This window comes from Dermacentor albipictus, chromosome 7 (assembly GCF_038994185.2).
Source record: "Dermacentor albipictus isolate Rhodes 1998 colony chromosome 7, USDA_Dalb.pri_finalv2, whole genome shotgun sequence".
In the NCBI taxonomy this organism is placed as follows: Eukaryota; Metazoa; Arthropoda; class Arachnida; order Ixodida; family Ixodidae; genus Dermacentor; species Dermacentor albipictus.
This window is the reverse complement of record NC_091827.1, coordinates 41058777-41075454: the sequence shown is the minus strand read 5'-3', so window position 1 is coordinate 41075454 and position 16678 is coordinate 41058777.

Below are 16678 nucleotides of genomic sequence, written 5' to 3'. Positions count from 1 at the left end.
CGTGACATCCACTACCGACATTTTTACGACCATCGGAAGCAGAAGTGGGTACCTTCGAGAATCCGCTCCTCATTTCGCGAAGAGATACAGAAGGCTTACGGGATGCCACAACATACGTTAAGCTCCATTGCGAGTGTTCAAAGAGATAAAGTGCACAAAGTGCTCGGGAACATTTCTCCTTTGATCACACCCCACTTGCACCGACAGAACACTACCGTTTGACATACGCAAAAGCTTGTATTAGCCTGTAGCCGCATAACGTAGTAGCCAGTGACCAACATAAGCAAGAGATGGTTGGTGTATGGACGCGAAAAAAACTGCATTAGGTGGATATTTAGCGGCAAACGCGAGATTATTGCGTTAGTATTACGGAATAGCTCTAAAGTCCAGGATCAATGATTTGAACCGTGTTCACGACGTTGCAAATTGCTGTTCAGAAGCATACTCAACACATCTCCCTGCTTTTGTCTGTCCTCGCACATTTACCCTGTTTGAGAATTACCAAGTTATGAAATTCTTATCCTTCCGAGGCACTCACAAAGCTGTTCAATGCGTGATTCCCTCGTTTCCTGTTTCGCTTTTACTGCGAAGCATGCTCACCTCCACGTTTCCTTTTAAGTGTCGCAGCCTCTAATATTGTACCAATAAACATTTATTGATGTCGCTGCTGCTTTTATTTGGGCTACGGTCGCCTGGTCACGTACAGAACTAATGTACCTCGTATACTCTTTACATATCAGTGTGTTTGCCTGGCCTTCTATCATGGTTGAGCATGACAGGGAAAGCTCGATATTTATTGTGTCCTGCGCGTGCAAGGAGATTGACGATACTGCACTGGACGATTTATGATGTGGATAAGAGAGCAAATACATAGAATCTGGGTGGTTTCGCCTTTTTATCCGACGCAGTGCTGTCAGGAAATTTCCTGCATGAATATGTGTCCAAGTATACGAAAAATTGTATTCATTGTTTTAGGTGCAAATTCAGCTGCATGCAAATTATATAGTACGTTCCGTTACCGACGCGAGTGGTGAATAGGGTCGAGTATGCAGTTAAAATAACAAACCGTAAAGGTTGGATATTGTCTTACAAAAGTGTGGAGAGTCATGCAGGAAGCTGTTTTGTAATTTGAGCAGACGGCGGGCCTGTAGATACTCAATGGCTAAAGTTATCTGTCACCCTCGAAGAAACCAAAATATGTTACGAGACAGCACGAATCCTATAGACGTTAGTTTTTGCGTAAGATCCCTATACAGAAAAGAACTCCTACACCATGACATAGAGCGGGCTTGGACGCATAATAGGCTTTAACAGAAAATTCACCATTATGCCTTTTACTTCCTACTTGTTTTACAAATTTCACTCTTGAAAAAAAGATGAGCAGCCTTAATTAATGGCACAAACACACTCAGGGGATAGGCCATGAACGGGAAGGTAACAATATTGAAAAATGAAATAAGTTTGGCAATAAATAAATAAGTAACAAAAATACAACAAATGAATTATCGATGATGAGAAATAAATCCCTAATAAATTAAATAAAGTAGTGTTTAATAAGGTAGTAAGACTTGCCTAGATAGTACTAGTAACATGAATTTAATAACAGAATACATATAGCAAAGAATAGACTCAAAATGAGGCAGGCAAACTTAGAATAATTATATAATAATAATAATAATACTGGGAATTTGTAATTTTAACTTTAAAGCCAAGCTTTATAAGGCTAGGTTATTATGACAAGGTTGTTATTAGCACACCCATGTGTGAGCTATTTCTCAAGACAGCTACAGCCCCCACAGCCACAGTGAGCAGAGCCAGGGAGGATTCAAATAAGAGGTTCACTAGCAAAATTGATGGAATTTTCTGAGGCAGTGTATGGGAAGTGACCCTGTGGGTGAATAATTTCTTTGGGAGAGCGAACATGGTAGATGCTATATGATATACAGGGCGTCCTAGCTAACTTTACCCAGAGTTGAAAATAGGCGATTGCTAAGTAGCTAGACAGGAGCAAGGTAATGTTGTTTGCCGTCGCTTGCAAATACTCAGATTCTTTTTTGCATGCTAACTACATAATCAGTCCTATTTAATTGTTCAGCTTCTCAAATATTAAAACTAGATGAAAAGTGAAAATCAGAAAATTGTTAGCAGCATGAGAAACTCCCGATGCAGCTTTCAATTGCTCAATACGTGCAACATAAAGTGTTTTTTTCCGAGCTTAAAAGAAGCCCCCGAATACACGCAAAGTGCCCCGAGCAGCAAGTCGCGCGGAAGTTTTACGTGCATTTGCCGACTTCTTTCTCGCTCGGAAAAACACTTTTATTACGTTTACGCAGCACGTATTGAGCAACAGAAAGCTGTATCAGAAGTTAATTATGTCACTCCACAACTTTCTCATTGAGACTTTTAATCTGATTTTGATATTTGAAAAATTTAATAATTGTAAGGGCTAATTATCTAATTATGCGGAACGAAAAAAAAATAATTTGACTATTCTCAAGAGATTGCAAACAACATTATCTTGGTTCTGTGCAGCTACGTGGCATTTGCATATGCTTAAACTCCTGCTAACGTTAGCTGGGGTCCCCTGTATAACAATGAACTTGCCCGTGTGCGACTTCCAAGTCGTTTTGTTGGTGTTGTGGGGTAGCAGCTTTGATATCTTCTTAGATTTCCAACGGTAAAGTGTTCGTGGGGAAGAAGGGTATGAGACGTGGTTAGCGGGCGTTCGATCTTGTCAAACAGCCCTAAATAAGACAATGAAATGCAAGGAGCTCAGACAAAGGCAAGTGCTGCTCTCATTTTTTGCTGTTCAACAAGTTGGTCATGAAGGCAAGACTGTATATATCTTGTACGTGATCGTCGTTTTTAAAGTTAATGCCGACTATGGTTGTTTGATAATGCATTTTCGATTGGGGTTCTGTGAATAACTTTGCGGTTCAAAGCAATAAATCTTACGACTTTTTTTTCGGCTTAGCAATTTCGTTTTTATTTTATTATGTGAAACTAAGACATGCGTAATAGTAATTACAATAGCCGAAACCATTTATTGTTCTCCCGTTTGTTGCTACAACCTTAGTTCGTGACCTACCGTGCAAAAGCGATCAGGAATTACAATTCATACAGTTCGCCTTTGTTTTTAAAATTTAAGCATAGAATTAACTGCGCCAGAACCAAGCCGGTACACAATAGACAATAGGGAGCACACTACACGAATAGGTTCATACGTACAAACACACTTTACGGAAGGAGCCGAGCATTTTTCTGAACACACTATTGTGAAAGGTGCGCATCGGTAACAAGTCGTATGTTTGACTCATCCATTCCCTTGAAGGTTCTCGCATTTTATTGGATGACGCGAAAAGGAAACACATAAGTGTACATGTCCCCTTTCCCCTCAAATTCAGCAGAACATAGAAGGTCAATACAAACGCCAGAGTACCTTTTCCACAGCCGGAAAAGAAGATGGCCAAGCAGGTACAAAAACAAGAGCTCCATAATGAGGTTATTGCCCAATGGATGTTTCCTGTACGCCATTTTCGCAGTTGTTTATGTGCTGGGTAAGCTGCTTTACTGTCCTATATACGTCGTGAAATAACCGACAACGCCAGCAGCAATGCATCGTGACAAAAGCCCACAGTATTCCGAAAACCAGCGATGACACAGGTTCTATTCCTCACTCGTCATTGTAGTTTCTTTACAATTCAATGCCAAAAGCAGATATTTCCGCGCCTTCTAAGTAAGTAATATAATCAAACCACCTAATATTTTCGCTCTCTTCCACATTGTCTTCTTTTCATACCCATTTCGTTACTGGGATAAGCCACCGTATCTTTTTGCTGTAAGTGATCCCTTAAATATATACCATGGTCTTAATAATGTGAAAGCGTTATATTTCCCATTACGCGAAAATCCGTCATCTTAGTCGGTGGCGTGACGGAATGAAGCTGATAGAAATAGCCGATGGCGCAAAGAGTGAAAACACGTCAAAACACTTGTGTTATCTGAGTCTTGTTTACCACGTGATTGGAAGCTGCCCGGGTTGTACAGATTCACATAGGCGGATCGACAAGTGCCATTGAAAACTACAGAGTGGTGTCTTTAACAAGTATTCTATGCAAGGTAATCGAACGCGTAATTTATACTTCAATCATGTCGCATTTAGTTAAACACAATATTCTAATTCTAGTCAGCATGGCTTTTGACAAAGTTTTTCCTGTGCTACACAGTTAGTAGAATTATTTCATGAGCTGACCTCGGCAATAGACTAAACCAAAATAATATCCTCCATATTTCTAGATTTGAAAAAAAAGCCTTTGATGTGGTTGTGCATCATCTTTTAATCTCAAAACTTAGGGCCTACAAATTGGACTACAGTCTCATATCTTGGATTTCCGAATATCTTCGCGCATGCAGCCGCGTATGCTGCTCAACGGTTTTTCTTCCCTATACGTTCCAATAACCTCAGGTGTTCCTCGTGGATCAGTTTTGGGTCCGCTTTTATTTTTACTCTTTATTAATAAAATTGAAACCGACCTTACGTCTTCATTTACAATGTTTGCGGATGACTGTGCCATTTATAGAGTGGTGGATAACGTTTGTGACATTTCTTTATTACAGGCTAATTTAGACATTATAGCAACATGGTGCAATACGTGGGAAATGTCACTAAAATGTTAAAAAATGAGTTCAGGTCACCTTTTCAAGGTCGCGCGCATGTATGTCATGTACTTATATCTTGAGTAGTACGATATTAAACAAGGGTAACGAATACAAATATTTCGGAATTTTAATGACGTCTGACGTCTGGCAAGACTTCATTGGAATTCCTGCGCCCTAATTTTAGTCAGTTACCTGATAAGTTAAAAGAGCAAATTCATTTCACTTTCTTGATTTCACTTTCTTTCTTGAGTTTCTTGATTACGGTTGTATCAGTTATTCGTACACTGCTGATCTCACGGTACAGCTTGAAGGGGAACAGAATAGGGCTGCTAGGTTTCTTCTTAATACTTATAGCAAAAAAATTTGATATGAAAGAAAGTTAAATTAAATTATCGTGACAAGCATTAAAAGATCCAACGGAAAAACTCACGTCGAAATTTTTTCATGCGATATATTATTCAAAAACAGGGATTGAGGAAGAAATATGTATTAAGTCGCCTATTTATGCGCCGATGAGACGCGACCATGTAATTAAAGTCCGCAAGTTCCCTTTCAGGAACGAGGTCTTTAGGTACTCTTTTTTGTTCCATGTATAAGTGAATGGAATGCTCTTTCGCTTGACATTGTCAATATTCAAAACACTGATGCGTTTTATCGCGCTTTATGTATGTGATCTTTTGTTTTCGCCATTAAAATGTAATCACCCCTGCTGTAATTCCCGCATAGGCGATGCAGGCAGGATATATATATATATATATATATATATATATATATATATATATATATATATATATTTAATTATTGGGCACTTTCAAGCCGTAAGTCTAATTTTTTTTGTAATTGCTGCAGTATATGTTCACGAGAAGTATCTTATTTTTTATATGTGTCAATGAAAAAATCTTGAAATTTTGTGAAATCATTCCGATGCGCTCACCTATTTGGCATTTGCATGACAGAAATGGACATTGTAGTCACGGCATTCTTCTTCAAGTCTTAGCACGAGTGGTCTTGTAGTATTTGAATTGTTGGTATAGGGTAGTCATTTGTCGCAGTGAGGGATAGAGTTATGTGACCTATGGTTTGGCGATGAGCGAACTCTTAGAACGTATGTCAATATAATTTGCGTTTTCCTGTGATCTAACGACGGCGCGTTACTATCGGAATACAAACTGCGAATGGGCGAGGTCCTACGGGCACCAGCTGCTAAGCGTAGTCATTTATTATATACGGGATCTACCCACTTAAGGCCGGACTGCCTTGCTCAGCAGTATGCTATGCTATGGCCAGTTTGGTGCCTACTAAATAACCATAAATATCGAGAAGACATTTGCGGTCGGAACCGCAGCACTTCTATGACAGGACCTTCAGGACATTTAGTGCCTTAGTTGTTTGTACGTGTAGGTTATTATTGAGTGTAACATAAATTTAGTTTTCTTATCGAGTAAGGTCCTTAATACCTTGCACTCTCGTTCAACTTGCAGTACCATTTTATTAAGTTTCAGGAAGTGGTCCAGTTGTAAGCCCTTCTTCCGAGAAAACATCATGGCAACGGTTTTTTTCCGGGGATAAACGGAAGGCGCTTGTATTAGCCCATTGTGTCAAATTGTTTAGAGTAATTTGGATCTACCATTCACATGTTATGTTCGGTGCCCCGAAAATGTTAGATCGGACATAAAAGTCAGAAAGACACTTCTAAATTTCGCGCGAAATCCTAAAGTCAGCGAAGTCCCTCAAAATTCCAAATTGCCTATGGCGCCATATGCCTTTTTCAAGTCGAAAAGGATAGCTACGCAGTGTTCTTTGTGTAAAAAGGCATTGCGTATTTCATGTTCTAATCGGACGAAGTGATCAAGTGTGGAAGAATTCTTTTTATAACCAGATTGATGTATGTTTAGGAAGTCTGCTTCTTCGAGGGTAAGCGTTAAGTTGGTTTTCACAACGCATTCGTATGGCCTTGTCAAATAACTGCTGAGACCACTGGGCCGGTAGCTGCTAAGCGATGTTGGGGGTTTATAGATTTTAGAAAATGTTTAATTACGGATTTGTTCGATGTTGTTGCCATTTCACCTGTTTCCCAGATCTTGTTAAGACATTTAATTAATGCTTGCATTAAGGATTCTGACAGGTGCGCAAGCACAGTGTAGTGGATGCCTTTCACGCCAACTCCCATTTCCTTTCCAGCAGAAAATACATTATTTAATTCTAGGAGCATGAGGGAGCATTGTACTGTTGACCGGATGCACCTGTTGTTGGTAATCATTGTTTTTCAGCAGAGTTTTATGTTAAAAATGTGTCCGTGTAGTTGGCTAAACTTGATATTATGTAGAAGTGTTCCCATAGAACGTTAACTTGTTCTTTGGGTGATATTTGTGTGCCAGGACTTGGAAGTAAGGGAATTGTGTAGGATGAGTAATCGCCTTAAAATTTGTCTACATGTTCCCACATGCGCTTGTAGGTGACTGAACTATTAATTGAGGAGACATATTTCTGCCAAGGGGGTCTTTCGGCTTGTCTACGAATGTATCATGTGTGGGATTTTTTCCGTTCGAAGTTAACTAGGTTGTTGTAGGTTGGGCACCAGTGCATGGTACGGTACGTTTGTGGAGGTGTCCTTGTGGAGGTTTCCAGTCCTGTAATGGACACTATATGAAAATTCCTGGAGCCGCAAAGCCCAGCGGCCAAGCCGTCCAGTCAGGTGCCGTAGGGAAGACAGCCAGCAGAGGGCGTGGTGGCCTGTGACAACCGAAAACGTGTGGCTATACAAATATGGCCGGAACTTGGCGACAGTCCAAACCAAAGCCAAGAACTCCCGGTGGGTGATGGAGTAATTTCTCTAGGTAAGTGACAGCAGGCGACTGGAGTAAACTATCGCGCACGCGGCACCATTCTGATGTTGGGCGAGAACAGCGCGATGCCATAGCCGCTTGCGTCAGTGTGGACTTCGATCGGCGCAGACGGATCAAAGTGGGCCAGTACGGGAGGGGTGGTCAGAAACCCGATGAGAGCTGCGAACGCGAGAGCCTGCTCCGGGCCCCATGAGAATGGCGTGTTCTTTAGATGATCTGTCAAAGGCCGAGCAACGCCAGCATGGTTTTTGACGAAACGGCAAAACTAATAACACACGCCGACGAAGCAGCGCACGCCGCCAGCAGAACGTGGCACAGACGGTGCGAACTTTTTCCGGATTTGGTTGGACACCGGATGTGTCAACGAGGTGTCCCAACACGCTGACCTGACGGTGTCCGAATCGATACATCGTGGATTTCAGTTGAAGGCCGGCTTGCGGAACACCACAAGACTTGCTGCGAGTCGTGTAAGGTGGTTGCTGAACGTGGGAGAAAAAAAAATAATATCGTAAAGTTCACAAAAACAGGTTGTCCATTTGTAGCCCCGCAGAAGAGAGTCCATCATAGGTTCAAATGCCGCTGGAGCATTACATAGGCCAAATGACATGAATTGAACTGATGAAAGCCATCCGGCGTGATGAAGGCCGTTTACTCGCGGTCCATTTCATCAAATGAAATCTGACAGTAGCCCGATCGAAGATCGATGGATGAGAAGTATTTAGCTCCGTGCAAGCCGTCCAAAGCATCATTGATTTGTGGTAGTGGGTAGACGTCTTTTCGCGTAATCTTGTTTAAGTGGCGATAATCGACGCAAGAACGCCAGGTACTATCTTTCTTTTCATAAGGACGAAAGGCGAAGCCCAAGTGCTAATTGATGGCTCGATGACCCCTGTGGGGAGCATTTTTTCACCTTCAAATTGGATGGCTAGACATTCAGCCTGCCATCTACGATAAGGACGCCGACGAATATGATTCGTAACTCCAGTGTTTATAAGGTGGTGAACAACCGATGTTTGGCATAAAGGCTTGTCGCCGAAATCAAAGATGTCACTGCACGATTCAAGCAGGAGTCGTGTGTCCATGGCCTGTACAGAGGTGAGCCCAGGTGCAACCATTTTCGTAAAGTCATCCGTTAAGGAACCAGAACTGTTAGCTGCAATTGGCGCTAATAAGCCACTCTCGGCCTTCAGGCTCTGAATGCCAAATTCGTAACCACTAGAAATGCTGGCCAAGAACATGCCGGCCGGAAGCACTTGATGGCACAGGCTGAAATTAAGAAGCGGTAGAACGACGTCGTTATTATTAACCATGACCAACATATGCGGAACAGCAATGTTCCGGTTCAAAAACACGACGATGATGCATGAGGTGAAGCATATATTCAGTGTCCAGAACCTGTGCGTGGGCGGTCAAAGTGACGAAAGTAGCTGCCTCAGGTGACAGACGCACATCTTGAAGCGAACACAAGCCGGTGGGCTGGTACTCGGAAAATCGGCGAGTTGAGGCAGTTCTAACTGAACGCCGGTCGCACAGTCGATGAGGGCAGCATGAGTGGATAAACAAGGATAAAATCCTGAGGGCAGTTGTCTATCACAGCAAAGAGAAGAGAAGTTGGGCGGCCGCCTATAATTGACGTGCAGTACAGATTCCAAAAACAGCCAGCACGCTGCCGTCGGCCATACGAAGCATTCGGTCAGCTGCGGGGGTGAGGAATTTCTTTAAACGTCTACGTAGGCTAGCACTCATCACAGATGCGTGGGCTCCAGTGTCGGCAAGTGCTAACGTCAATTAAACTTCTCCTTGTGCGCACAGAGAGAAGATTTACTGCAGATGTCGGCAATGCAGCACCACCTCAGAGGGCTGCATTTCTTAGTTTTCCAAAAGGCTGCGGCCAGAAGAATCAGGGGACGAACGGCGACGTGGCGGTGGTGAAAGGGAAGATGGGCGACGTGTTTGCGGTCTGCGTGTTTGCATGTTTGCGTGGACTGGTGTCCACGCAACGATGGTGAGCGGCTGTACCACGTCTTCCGAGCAGAGTTGGTGGTGTTGGGAGACTCGGTGGTGGGCGAAACATTGCGGGTATTTCCCTCAAAACGGCTCAGGTTAGTCGGCATTCGAGGTGTAGGGGGCCCCGGGTTGCGACAGTATCGGGCGACATGACCAATGCGGCGACAGTTGAAACATATGGGCTGGTCGTCCGCAGTTCTCCATTCAATCGTGCTGCGCTAACGTGGAGAGAAGCGCCGGGGTGGAGCGAAAATAAGAGAAGGGCATTTGTTAGCCCTGGGATTGGCGACAGCACGCACAGACTGTGAACCAATGTTCTCAAGTTCCTGGCGAACGATGGCTTGTATGAGGGGAGCTGAAAATGTGGTAGCACCAGGGCTACGCGAACAAAAAGCTGCGAGCGCCATCTTATCCAGTTCATGTCGAAAGATTTGCACCACGTCCTCTGATGGTGACGCATGGTGCTGTGCGGGTTGATCTTCACACGTCGACATTGCGAGAGCGTTGGGAAGTCCGGTGAATAGTTGCAAGATGCGTCGGCGTTTGGCCTCCTCGAAATGTCGGCACTCTTTGATAATTGCGTCAACTCTAGAGCAACTCTAGAGCAATTCCCTTAAGCACGTGCCCGACATTCTAAGCTTCTGTCATGTCGTGATCGGTTTTACGACAAAGTGCCAGCACGTCGTGGATGTATGAGACATAGGACTCTGTGGGAGATTGGCAACGAGAGGCCAGTTCCTGCTTTGCGAAAATTTTATGGTCGACTGGTTTGCCTAACAACTCTGTCAATTTCTGTTTGCATTGGTCCGAACTGGTTAGCTCCACTTCGTGGTTTTTATACCACACCTTTGCCGTGCCTCTTAAGTAGACAAACAGGTTAGCTAGCATACGAGTAAGGTCACATCTGTTGATTCCACTCACATGTTCGCACATGGCCACCGACTCTTCAATGTCGGCGCCATTGGTCCCGCAGAAAGTTCCAGGATCCTTGGGTTGCACAACGACAATAGGAGTACACAGTGACGTCGCTTGCGATGGTGACGTTGGGGGCGGCAACGACGTTAATCCCGCGTGCTCAGCGTCATTCATGGTTCGGACGGTGATGCGTAGTCCACTGCGGTGCTCCATTTCCAGCCGTAGCAGCCCGCACCTCTCACCAGTTCGTTACGGGGATGTTGCGAGTATATAAAAACTATATTTACATTTTATATACAGGATGAGTCAGAATAGTTAAGATGGCTGGCCAACAACAACACTCAGCCAGCCAGCATCTCCGATCTCCTTCTTCCTCTCTCTTCTTTTATCCTTCCGTAACAATACTAACAAACAACGCTTGCTTCAGGTCAGTCAGTGTTAGCCCAAGACAATCACATAGAAAATGAGGTGCCACTTCTTCTTGTCCAGCCAGGTTTATGGATAATAAAAGTTTTTAAAAGTCCCAGGATTGTGTATAGACAAGCTCTCTTTGAATTGATTCCTAAATCCAGTTCAAAGGTTAGGGCCACTGTTAAGTATCAGTAACTATAAATTTCATAGTTTGGGTCCTAGAAACCTGGTGAAGTGCTTGTTGCTGTAGGCGACGCCTTAAGGTACTAGCAAAAAGTTTCCATGTTCGCCGCCGAATGACTTGATTCTTGTAATGAGCTGCTGTTGCTTACTCTGACCTTGAGTTGTACAGCCGAACTGTCCACCTGGAGTAGTTTGTTCAGCAGGGAAGGCTCATTAGTGCTAGCAGTGAAATAACCTTGCATATCAAGAAGCTTCGCGAAGTCGATAGTTGGCGTGTCGAGGAATGATTGCGTTTCTTCGGTGATCATTGTCTTGTCTGCCTGATGAGCGAAAAGCTATGCGTTGAGTCACCTAATGGTACAGTTGTTTTCTTTTTTTCATTTCTCGAGTCCACGCCTATCTTCACGTAGGCGTTGTCTACCCCACAGAAATGAGTAGCTCAATTTTCCGTGTGTAAGAGTGCGACAACGCTGGAAGTGGCTTTTGGCACCAGGACCACTGAAATGGGGAATAAAGGACGTAGATGCGAAGTTTAGTCCTGGCTGCGACGCATAGCCTCTCCTTGTTGTCTCTGTCTGATTGCACTTATTGAATTTGATCGCTTTCTGCGGTTGGTGATCCATATAAAATTTTTAGATAGCGCACATTGGCATATCACGAAAAATCTAGAGGGAATCATCTCTATTTTGTGAAATAAATGCTTCAGTGTCAAAAGGAGATCAACAAAATTGGGAGCCACACATAAGTGGTCCTAGACAGCGGTCAATGAATAAGCCATCATTTACGGACGAGGACTTGTCCGTAACGGTGGACTTGTACTCGGGTACAAGGAGACATACCTCCCCGGCTCTAAAGCAGACAAGTCCGTTTTGCGCTAGCTTGGGTCGTCACTTTTTTTAACACTCTTGATCACGTCAAATCTCCAAGTTCCAGTAAACCTCCCCATTCGTTAAATGTTTAGTTGATGCCGCAAAGTATGAAATTACCCAGCAGTGATCAAGAATTTTTACCGCTGATTTCGACACGTTGCTATCGTTTATCAAATGCCTAGCGCTGTGAGTGGGTACTCCAGCGAAATAACTTCAGCAATCTGCTGAGGCTCTGGAGGAAAACTCTCATTTTTATGCAACTTTCCGCAGACCGAGGAAGTACGCGCTGTGCCGGAATTTCACATTTCACCGCTACGCTAGGGGAAAATGTGTTCTGCTTGTAATCTGACCATGACATAAGAACTTTGTGATCAGAGCACTAGCACTGTATCAGAGGACAACAGTATGTCGTTATAATTGCGAACTTTCTGCTATGAAAGGTGACGATTTGACGAAAATTAGGTAGGTGATTGTATGCCATGAGCTATGTTCCGATTCTTAGTAGTTTTGCTTTTTTTAAGTACACTGTAAGCCATGTGTCACACGCTCAATATAGAGGACTGGATATTGCTCCGATTGTAGAACAGTTGTAACCCCACAAAATAGTACGCTGAGATAAGTTGTTGAGAATTTAATTAGTCCAGCAGTTTCTAGGGCTCCGCAGAGAAGACCATGAAGTGTTTTCTATTCGAAGAGCACTACCAGAAGCTTTATACCAACCCATGAAACACGCTACCATGCCCTAATGTAACCCTCTTCAACACAGAAAAAGTTAACACTAAAGAATGTAACTCCAAAGTACGGGAGCTGGAGTGTGAAGTCGAAAAAGGGAGCGTTCACTGCAAGAAGTGCACCATCTAGATTAGCCAAATTGAGCACCAGTGCTTCAGTGCCTGACACCGGCATTCGGAAGATTCCAGACAACAGTCAAGTGCTCCAATATTCTTAAAAACCTGTTCATTGAACATATTTGCAAGATGTTGTTTTTTTCCAGTTCGTTTGTCAAATGATCATAAAATATCAACTTCACTCTTCGGGCAATGTTCATTGAAAGTGGTTTTGCGACGTGCGAAAGCACTAATTATTTCTGCAATTCATGACGCAGCAATTATATGCCAAGTCGTTGTACTAGGAGAAACTTTTTGTTTGTTTTGAACTAGTTAAAACAAGTGATTTTATCACTGTAACGAAAGCGGTAACCAAGTAGAATACGTGCAAGTACATATTATTGTGGGAAGCTTTGATACTGCAGAAGAGAGGGAGGGAGAAAGATAAGGAAGGTAGGGATCTTAACCTGTCAAAAGTCTGGTTGGCTACCCTACGCTGGGGGAAGGGAGAAGAGAAAGAGAGAAGAAAGAGAGAGTTCCTGACTTCTTAATGGAAGCAGTGGTGGTTTACTTCCATCACAGAAAGATGTTATTGTGAAATACAGTTGCGACTCCAACGAAATTTGAAAAGCATAAATCAATAATTCAGTGCTATTTACCGCGCATAAAACCGCAATCACCCGCGTATCACGAACCTAAGTAGCGAAGAATTCAATTGTGGAGCGTATGTGTTCTGCATTGAAGACACATTGGGAGCGCCTACTAGAAAGAATTATTAACAATTTCAAAACGTTTTCTGGCACCCAAATGAATTTATCCAAAGCAAAATTTCTAGGTCAAACGCAATAAGATTGGTACACTTAAGCCGTTTCTAGTGTATATATTTGGAGGACGTCGATGCATATTTTTTGTCTGAATCTAGTGAATAATCATTTTCTGGCAAATATGAAAGCTTAGTAATGTACCTTTACAGTTACTTAACATTTTTAACATAAGTGTTAGCAACAGAAAAAAAATTTAAAGCATTTATGCAGGTTCAAACGCTAGCGACGTTGGTGCAAAACATCTCTGAAAAACCCATATTTATTTTACCTTGTTTACTGTCCGAAAATAACGCGAAAAGTTCTTACACGTATTCACCTATGCTGTTAGATGAAAGAAGGAATAAGTAGCATATTCTAAAATACCATTTTCAGTCGTACCAACTAGATTTTCCTAGTTCAAATAAAACGAACTTTTGCCTCTTCGCTGAAGTTTTCAAGAGAGTTTACGTTAGCAAAAAAAAAATCGCGAGGTAAATAACTCTGATGAAACCTCACATATACAATTGCCAACTGTGCCCCCTCCATATTTTTTTTTTTCATGCACACCGCGTATGTCGCAAGCAAAGTGCGATTATATAGGTGCGAGACCCGCGAAATAGACGACGTTGTTCAGCGCTGCGGTTCTACGCTACAGTTCCATAATAATGACGTCAAGCTACACTAAACAGCTGCGATGCATGAGTTTTCTTTTTTTACTCGCAGCGACTGAGAATCGTATTTGCTGACCAATGGTGCGATCAACAAATAAGCGTGCAAAAGTTCTAAGCCACCGTCTACTTACTATGATCCTTGCTGGCGAGAATTTCATGGTTTTCGTCTACCTTCCTGCTAGCTGCTATTAGATGTTCGGCCAGAACACCTGATTCTAAAGTAGCAACGACATTAGCAACACTTATGATGAGTAAATTTCATAACAGACTGAGTTTCTCTGGCCTGCGTGTTCACGCACACTCCCATTCCTTATGAAGCGACAGGACAACGTTAGTGCATTGCTCCATCACTTCTGGTTTGTGATTTATTGACCTATAGCATAGTACAAAGTATTACATACACCCAGCTGGTGCGAGATGGAACTGGCTGTATCTTATCAGATCTGTCTATGGTATTGAACTTGTTATACTGGCAAAATGCTTTCCATGCGCAGCTTGTGTCATTATATAGTTCTAAGGCTCTTTAGCAGATATCGAAAACTCACCTAACGACCTGCAAATTTCACTTTAACATAGTAATAATAACTTCTCACGGCGATTTCAGACACCCAAAGGCAACGGTTGCTACCGATTTCGTGGCACTAGGCCACAAACAGGGGACGCCCCTGCGACAAGCTGAGAAGCCAGCAATGTGGACAGGTTTTTGGAACCCGAACACCCCAGTTATGACAGAAATAACGCCTTTACGGATAATAAAGTTACGGAGATGAATTTTACTGCTAGGCGAAAGCGTAAGCCAATGCTTCCAGTTACAACTCGTACTAAACAACCAGTTTCGTCGCTCTCCACCAAGTTTGGCGAGATGGTGCGTTCAAAACTCCATAAAAGCAAAACGAAAATTTTGAAGTGCACTGCACACCATGTGTACTTTTAATCGCAGATTCACTTTCATCACATAAAACCTGAGCAACATGAACTGTGAAAATTATAAAGCGATTTCCATTGCTAACACGAAATTTGTCGTGATCACAACGGTTCTCTGTTCTCGCGCATGTCATGATTTCCTTTTCACATCTTCATGCAGGTGTAGGACCTGTAGAACAGAGAACCGTTGTGATCACGACAAATTTCGTGTTAGCAATGGAAATCGCTTTATAATTTTCACAGTTCATGTTGCTCAGGTTTTATGTGATGAAAGTGAATCTGCGATTAAAAGTACACATGGTGTGCAGTGCACTTCAAAATTTTCGTTTTGCTTTTATGGAGTTTTGAACGCACCATCTCGCCAAACTTGGTGGAGAGCGACGAAACTGGTTGTTTAGTACGAGTTGTAACTGGAAGCATTGGCTTACGCTTTCGCCTAGCAGTAAAATTCATCTCCGTAACTTTATTATCCGTAAAGGCGTTATTTCTGTCATAACTGGGGTGTTCGGGTTCCAAAAACCTGTCCACATTGCTGGCTTCTCAGCTTGTCGCAGGGGCGTCCCCTGTTTGTGGCCTAGTGCCACGAAATCGGTAGCAACCGTTGCCTTTGGGTGTCTGAAATCGTCGTGAGAAGTTATTATTACTATGTTAAAGTGAAATTTGCAGGTCGTTAGGTGAGTTTTCGATATCTGCTAAAGAGCCTTAGAACTATATAATGACACAAGCTGCGCATGGAAAGCATTTTGCCAGTATAACAAGTTCAATACCATAGACAGATCTGATAAGATACAGCCAGTTCCATCTGGCACCAGCTGGGTGTATGTAATACTTTGTACTATGCTATAGGTCAATAAATCACAAACCAGAAGTGATGGAGCAATGCACTAACGTTGTCCTGTCGCTTCATAAGGAATGGGAGTGTGCGTGAACACGCAGGCCAGAGAAACTCAGTCTGTTATGAAATTTACTCATCATAAGTGTTGCTAATGTCGTTGCTACTTTAGAATCAGGTGTTCTGGCCGAACATCTAATAGCAGCTAGCAGGAAGGTAGACGAAAACCATGAAATTCTCGCCAGCAAGGATCATAGTAAGTAGACGGTGGCTTAGAACTTTTGCACGCTTATTTGTTGATCGCACCATTGGTCAGCAAATACGATTCTCAGTCGCTGCGAGTAAAAAAAGAAAACTCATGCATCGCAGCTGTTTAGTGTAGCTTGACGTCATTATTATGGAACTGTAGCGTAGAACCGCAGCGCTGAACAACGTCGTCTATTTCGCGGGTCTCGCACCTATATAATCGCACTTTGCTTGCGACATACGCGGTGTGCATGAAAAAAAAAATATGGAGGGGACACAGTTGGCAATTGTATATGTGAGGTTTCATCAGAGTTATTTACCTCGCGATTTTTTTTTTGCTAACGTAAACTCTCTTGAAAACTTCAGCGAAGAGGCAAAAGTTCGTTTTATTTGAACTAGGAAAATCTAGTTGGTACGACTGAAAATGGTATTTTAGAATATCCTACTTATTTCTTCTTTCATCTAACAGCATAGGTGAATACGTG